Raw genomic sequence first — 7,613 nt, 5'->3', positions numbered from 1 at the left:
CAGCGTATTGAGTGACGTTGTTGAAGTTAACAATCACATCGCAGCAAAAGCCCCTTAACTCACATCTGTTTGAGCAGCTTTGCAAGGAAATAGATGCAGAGCACAAACGCCTTCTGAAGTCAAGTGGCTATCAAGGGGGAGAGCCCTGGCCAGGGTTTTTGAGTTAAGAGAGCCACTACAGAGTTTTCTTTCAGGAAAAAACTCACCACTGGCAGCACACTTCAGTGACGAGGAGAGGATAGCAAAACTCGCTTATCTGTGTGACATCTTCAACCTGCTCAATGATCTCAATTTGTCACTTCAGGGGAGAATGACAACTATCTTCAAGTTGGCAGATAAAGTGTCTGATTTCAAAGCCAAACTGGAACTGTGGGGAGGGCAGTGGACAGGGGCATATTTGACATGTTCCCAATATTAGCTGGGATTTTGGGAGGGGCTGAGGCTGCACCGTCCTTCTCACAGCTGGTGCGCAATCATCTATCTTCGCTGTCGACAGAATTTGAGCATTACTTCCCAACCGCAAATGACCCAGGACATGCAAAGGAATGGATCCGTGACCCATTTGTGAATGTCCTCGGTGAATCATCTATGTCAGCGTGGGAAGAAGATCAACTCCTTGAGCTTGCAAATGACAGTGGGCTGAAAAGTATGTTTGACATAACATCTCTGCCGGCATTCTGGATCAAAGTTAAGGCTGAATATCCTGAGGTAGCCACAAAAGCACTGAAAATGCTGCTCTGCGAATTGGGGTTTTCTGCAATTGATACAATGAAAACTAAATTGGGGAATAGACTGGACATAAGGAACCCCCTTCAAGTATTGCTATCTCCCATCACCCCTCAATGGGACCATCTTGTTGCAGAGAAATAAGCCCAGGGCTCCCACTAATTCAACGATATCGGTGTGTTGCAATGATTTTATATGTTCATATGAGGAAAATATGCGCTGTGTGTTTAATATCCAAACATAACTTAAAATATTATGATGCTATTGACTTATAAGTGACTTATAGTTGACTTAACACTATATTCATGCAACAAAAATATGTGCTGTGTGTTTAATATTAAATTTGTTAGATAAACCCTTTTAGAAATGAAATTGAGTGCATTAGCCACTTTTAAGTGACTTATAGTTGACTTATCACCTACAAAAGTTTGTATATTCTGGTTGTGATTAACACCCCTTCCACCCCCGTCGGCTGGTCTGCAAGAATATTGTCAATATTAAACCAGTCTGTGGTGCATAAAAGGTTGGTGACCCCTGATATAGATGACAAACTACAAAGGTTCAGCACTCCAATCAGAGAGGCAACCATCTACTACCCCTCTCTGGCTTCTGCCACAAAACTAATCTCCAATCCAATTTACTACCTCAGCTTGAATGCCAAGCAATTAAACCTTCTTGACCAACCTCCCATGGGGGACCTTGTCAAATGCCTTGGAGAAGTCCATGTAGACAATATCCACTGTATTACCTTCATCAACTTTCCTGGTAACATCCTTTAAAAATTCTTTAAGTTTGGTTAGACATGACTTACGATGTGGAAAGTCATGCTAACTACCCCTAATCATTCACTGCCTATCAAAATACTCATATATCTGGCCTCTCAGAATGCCTTTCCCACTACTGATGTCAGGCTCACTAGCCTATAATTTCTTGGATTATTAAACAGCAGAACAACATTAGCTATTCTCTGGTTCCTGACCTACCACTAAGGTTGATATAAATATCTTTGCTTCGGCCCCTGTAATATTTGCACTTGCCTCCTACAGTGTCCAGTGGAATATGTTGTTAAGCCCTGGGGATTTATCCACTTCAATTTGTTTCAAGACTGCAAACAGCTCCTCCTCTGTAATCTGTATAGGGTCCATGACATTGTTGCTGCTTTGCCTCACTTCCATAGACTCCTTGTCTGTCTTCTGAGTAAATACAAATGCAAACTATCTAAGTAAGATCTCCCCCATCTCTTTTCATTCCATGGATAGATTACCATTCTGATCTTCCAGAGGACCAATTTTGGCCCTTGCTATCTCTTGCTGTAATCATATCTGTGGAATCCCTGAGGATTCTCCTTCACCTTGTCTGCCAAGGAAACCTGAGGTCTTCTTTTAGCCCTCCTGATTTCTTTCTTAATTATTCACTTGCATTTCTTATACCTCATTTATTTCTGCCAGCCTATACCTGTTCCACACCTCTGTTTCTTTCTTACAGGGCCTCCAAGGTTACCTAAACCTGGTATCTTGTATTCTTTTCTAACAATGTCCTCTGTCCTCTGCAACTGATCAAAGTACTGTCTTGAAGTAACATCAGACGTAATCTTCACCATGTTGGAGAGTGGTCCAGTTCTTAATCTTTCCAGATACCCACATTTGATCATCTCTCTAGTCCTTCACAAGGACTGCTGGTCCAGGAGTGGAACATCAGAGCTCCTTGTTTGAGAAGCTCTTAATTTGTCTCAGATGTTTGTCCTGCATACTCCTTCTGAGATTGCTTTGAGGATATGCACATGGGAGTGCAAGGGATGACCCAGGATCAGCATAACTGGTGAGTTGTTGGTTGTGGAGAGAACTGCATTACAGTATGCAAGGAGGAAATTAGTGAGCTTCTGATTCAGTTTTATAATGTATTCTGCTGACATTGTTCATACTGTATTCTTTAGGCAAACTTTCCACCAAGCCATTTGCAGATGTAATATGTTTTACTCAGGAATATCTCAAACGGTTTTGCACAAACTGTGTCTGTTGTCACTGACAAAGTGTTCTGGAACAACAGTCTTTGAGAAAAGGTTTATCAACACATCAACTGTGTGCAAGGCTGTAGTGGATGCTATTGCAAACTCTTCTAGCCACTTTGTAGCTGCATCCACTCTACCAATAAATTTGTGCCTATGAATGGTCTGACAAAATCCACATGAATCCGCTGACCACCCCCAGGAATGCAGAGTACCTGCTTTTGGCATCTTCTAGACATGTTGGAATGCTGAAAAGTGCATAGCAAGCTGCTTGATCTGCTGATCTATCCCAGTCCACCGGACAAAGATTTGAGCCAATGCATTCATCTTGACCACACCTAGATGATCCTCCAATACTTTAGCTCTTATCTTGGATGGTACAACAACTTTCAATCCCACATGAGGTAATCTCATCAAGGGCAAGTTCATTAAGCACTGGTAAAAATGGGAGAACTTGGACTTCTTCACATTCTAGTCATTTTGGGTTGCCATATCAGCCTGAGACAGTGTGAGGTTGTTTCAGGTTTCCCCTTTGATCATCTTGGTGATAATAGGGAGACCTTTGATTTGTATTAGGGCAAGTACCTCAAGAGTTCTGTATTCTTTTGTAATTTTTTTCTGACACTTCCTTTTCCAAGAGTAAATGGGACAACCCATTAGCATTTCCATGGTTAGTTGTCCTCTTGAATTCGAACTTGAAATCGTGTCCTCCAAGAAGCAGAGCCCATCTCTGCATTCAAGCTGCTGTTGAAGAAACACACTTCTGTGGATTGAAAATTGACACCAGTGGTTGATAAACAGTACAGTAATGAGGGTAAACACTCTCTCATGCAGGTAGTGGTTGAAACCTCTAACATCCAAAACCAGAATCAAGGCCTATCTGTCAATATGTGCATGAGTTTTCTCTGCAGTGGTAAGGGAACAAAATGCAAAGCCGATGGGGCATTCACTTACATCACTCATAACATGCAACATGTTTGTAAGGATCCACTGAAACTTGGAAAGAATTTCTTCAGTCTTCATGTGACCTAGCTCACTGGCTACTTTGTTATGGATAATATAAGGAATCAGATGGCGTTTGTCAAGCTTGGGTGCAGCATTTTCATTTAATACTGTTTTATCTTCAATATGTTTGAGTTTCCCAATGCAATTGACTCTAATGCAGGGGATGTGGCATGCAAACAGTGGATGGATTTACAATCAAGTTTTCATTTTCTCAGCCAATCATGGCCCACAATACTGACCCTTCTGTTTTTATAACATACAAACCCGATGTGTCTTTTTGATTGTTGTATTTCATTGTTCTGAATATCGTTCCCATGGGAATTATCTTTTTTCAGTATAAGTTCTTAATTCAATATGTCATTTTGTGAATGACAGAAACAGTCAAGCCCATTTTAATTAATTTACCATCAGTTCTGTTGTAAGCCATATTACTTGTCTCTTGTTAGTTTTCACATTGTAATTCTCAAGGCTACTCAGTCCTGTGTTACTCTCGTCATTATCAGATTTTTCATCAAACACATGCAAATTAGTGCTCTTTCAGAAAGTGCAACTTGACTTTTTATCTTTTTCTCTTCCCTGTGCAGTCATTTATTTTGTCTGTCTGACATATTCTTTGTCTGTGTCCTACTTTGTTGCATTTTTTTGTGTTTAAACTTTCCTTGGCCTGTTGTATGTCAACCCCTGCCACAACAGTAACACAATTTGTTAGTTCAGGCTGGTTTCTGTTTAAACCTTGCAATTTTGTTCACACTCATTTTCATTCCTGACTGCAACTCAGTTGTGTCCCTGGCTGCTGTTTCCATTGATACAATGATTTCAACTGCTTATTTTTAAAAAAATGTGAGTTATGCTTCAGCTAGAAATCATTTTTGAGTGCTTTCTTGTATGATTCCACAAGCTAAATTATCTCTCAGTGATTAAATGATTAAGCCCATCACTTAACTGACAATGCTTGAGCAAATTCTTCTATTCAGCTATGAAAGCTGAAATGGACTTCCATTCATTTTGATTCTGCTTATGAAACCTAAAGTATTTTGCATTCAACAATAATTTTGGTTCTAAATTTTCCTGCATTACATTTAAAATATCAGCAAAGATCATTTCAGCTGTTTTGTTTAGAGCAGTTATACTTCTAAGCAAACTGTATGCGTTTCCATCAATTGCACTCAGCAAGACTGGCTTTTCATCAGCTATTTCATTTACATCCAAATACTGTTCAATAGACATCATCCAGTTATCTGTCAATCAAACACGTCTATCTTTCTGACAAAGGCAGTCATTGTTTCAGTTTTTTCATATTATTATCACCTGGTGTTATCTGTTTATGAACCCATGGCTGTACTCTTTGCATTTAACTTAGTCAGTTTTCTGCCTTTTTAAAAAAAAAAATTCAAATGTTTCTCTCCTCTTCTGAAGTATGAAATGTTGCATTTCAATAGGCAGGCAATCATCTTGAATTTGTTTTAAAACTTTTTCATCGCAACTGCTATGTTTCATAACTCCAGAAACTACACAAAAGAGAAGCATAGGAGCTGGGATACTTGGCATCTGTTTTCCTTTTTTTTAGTGAGGCACTGACGTGGTGGAATAATGACATACTGTATGTCATTCATGCATAGCAGTCTCTGGAATTTACAGAGAATAGTACAAAAAACATACAAGCAAAAAAATGAATCTATGGAGCAGCAGTTCTGCGGGCACATTAATGAAAAGGTCAGAGAAGAATGGCCAGATGTTTCAAACTGGCAGGAAGGTAACAGTAACTCAGATAACCATGTTACAACAGTGGTGTGCTGAAGAACATCTCTGAATGTATAACATCTCGTACCTCAAAGTGGATGGGCTACTACAACATGTCACTTTTCAATGGTCACTTTTCTAGATACAGAGGTACAGTACTTAATGAAGTGGCCTCTGAGTGCTTCAAGTAATCTACTCCAATTGTCTATTTCTGGTAAAAAGTAAGATGTTAGACAGGGAAATTTCATTTTATTATCAATCCAATCAATGCAGCTTGCATTTCATTTCATCATAATGCTAACTACACTATTTTACACACACACACACACACACACAAACATATATATACACGCACACACATTGTTTCCCTCCATTTGGGAATAGGAAAATTTAAAGTTCATGTTGGTATTTAAGGTAAACACAAAAGCTACCAACTGCATACTTTTAATCAGTCAGTGATAATATATTTTCAATTAAAAGGGGCTGTCTGCAGGTATATTTTAAAGTAATGTGACAATAGTGTGTTTTTATGACACATGTATCTTTTTGATATCCAATGGCAACCATATGGCAAGATTTTAACAGCTGGAAAACATTTCAATTTTCCAGCTGACAAGTTAAACCACTACCAAACTGCCAACAACTTTTGATCAGAAACACAATGTTCATTATTCTAGACATTATTTGTTGTGACATCAAATCAAATCTGACACTCACACCTCACCATCACCCAACCTCTTCAGTGTTTAGAACTGTCAAAAGCACACAATCTTTTGCAAAGTGGTTTAATTTCAAATAGATTATCTGATTAATTAATAGAACAAATTCTGTGATTATCTGCATATTTGGACTTATGGAAAAGACTCAGTAGAAATGAAAATTATTTCTTAATTGAATAGGTTATTGGTGTCATATTGTTAGTTTCCATTATTCTAGCTTAATTGTGGAATTGAGGTAACCATTGTGCAAAATTAATATATACAAAATGTTGGAAATATGAGGTGTTGCTCCTCCAACCTGAGAGTAGACTCATCGTGCCAGTAGAGGTCATGGACTTATATACTGGAATGGGGATTGGAAATGGAATTTAAATGATTGGCCATCGGGAAATCCTGATTATTGCAGATGGAACAAAGATGCTCGACAAAGCGTTTCCCCCCAATCTATGTCTGCACTTCCAATCTGAGAGTGGCCTCCTCTGTTACTACTATGATGAGGCCTTTCTCAAAATGGAGGAGCAACACCTCATATTCCATCTTGGTAGCTTCCAACCTAATGACATGAACTTCGATTTCTCCAAATTGTGGTAATTTTCCCCTCCCCCTTCCTTCTTTCTCCATTCCCACTCTGGGTTATCCCTACGTTTTCTCTTCTCCTCAACTGTCTCATCATCTCCCCCTGGTATCCCTCCTCTTTCCTTTTGTTCTATGATCCACTATCAGCTCACATTAGAATCTTTCTTCTTCACCTATCACCTCCCAATTCTTCATTTAATTCCCCCTCCCAACCCAACTGGCTTCACCTATCACCTTCTAGCTTATACTCCTTCCCCTCTCCTCACTTCTTATTCTGGCTTTTTCCCTTTTCCTTTCTAGTCCTGGTGAAGGGTCTTGGCCCAAAATGTCAACTGTTCCTTTTCATTGATGCTTCCTGACCTACTGAGTTCCTTCAGAATTTTATAGGTTTTACTCTGGATTTTCAGCATCTGCAGGATCTCCTGTGTTTATAATTGCACAAAATTACACATGACCACTTTGAATTCATCATTAGTCTTAACCTGACTTAGGATATCCCTTTATTTTTTTTTACAAAAGAACTGTGAAACCTTTACACAAGGAGATACTACAAGAATTCAGAACACATAACAAGACCTTACAAAGCACTTGTTATAAACATATGTAAGGCTGTAGCCATTATTTTAAATCCAGCATCATAGCACTTCAGTCACATTCTAGAAATGAAACGGATTTTCAATAGTATAAATTGGTTAGTTGTTGGTTTTAAATGTTAGTGATGCTATATAGTAGATGATGACCAACTGTATAATAAAGTGCAGGTTATGTGTTACAATTATAGAGTTAAAATAAAAAACTAGCTACCCACAGTGGACTATTACACTTCTAAGTGCTGATGTTAT

The sequence above is a fragment of the Hypanus sabinus genome, chromosome 5 (assembly GCF_030144855.1).
Source record: "Hypanus sabinus isolate sHypSab1 chromosome 5, sHypSab1.hap1, whole genome shotgun sequence".
In the NCBI taxonomy this organism is placed as follows: domain Eukaryota; kingdom Metazoa; phylum Chordata; class Chondrichthyes; order Myliobatiformes; family Dasyatidae; genus Hypanus; species Hypanus sabinus.
The sequence above is the reverse complement of the archived record's forward strand: the minus strand, read 5'-3'. Positions refer to the sequence as shown.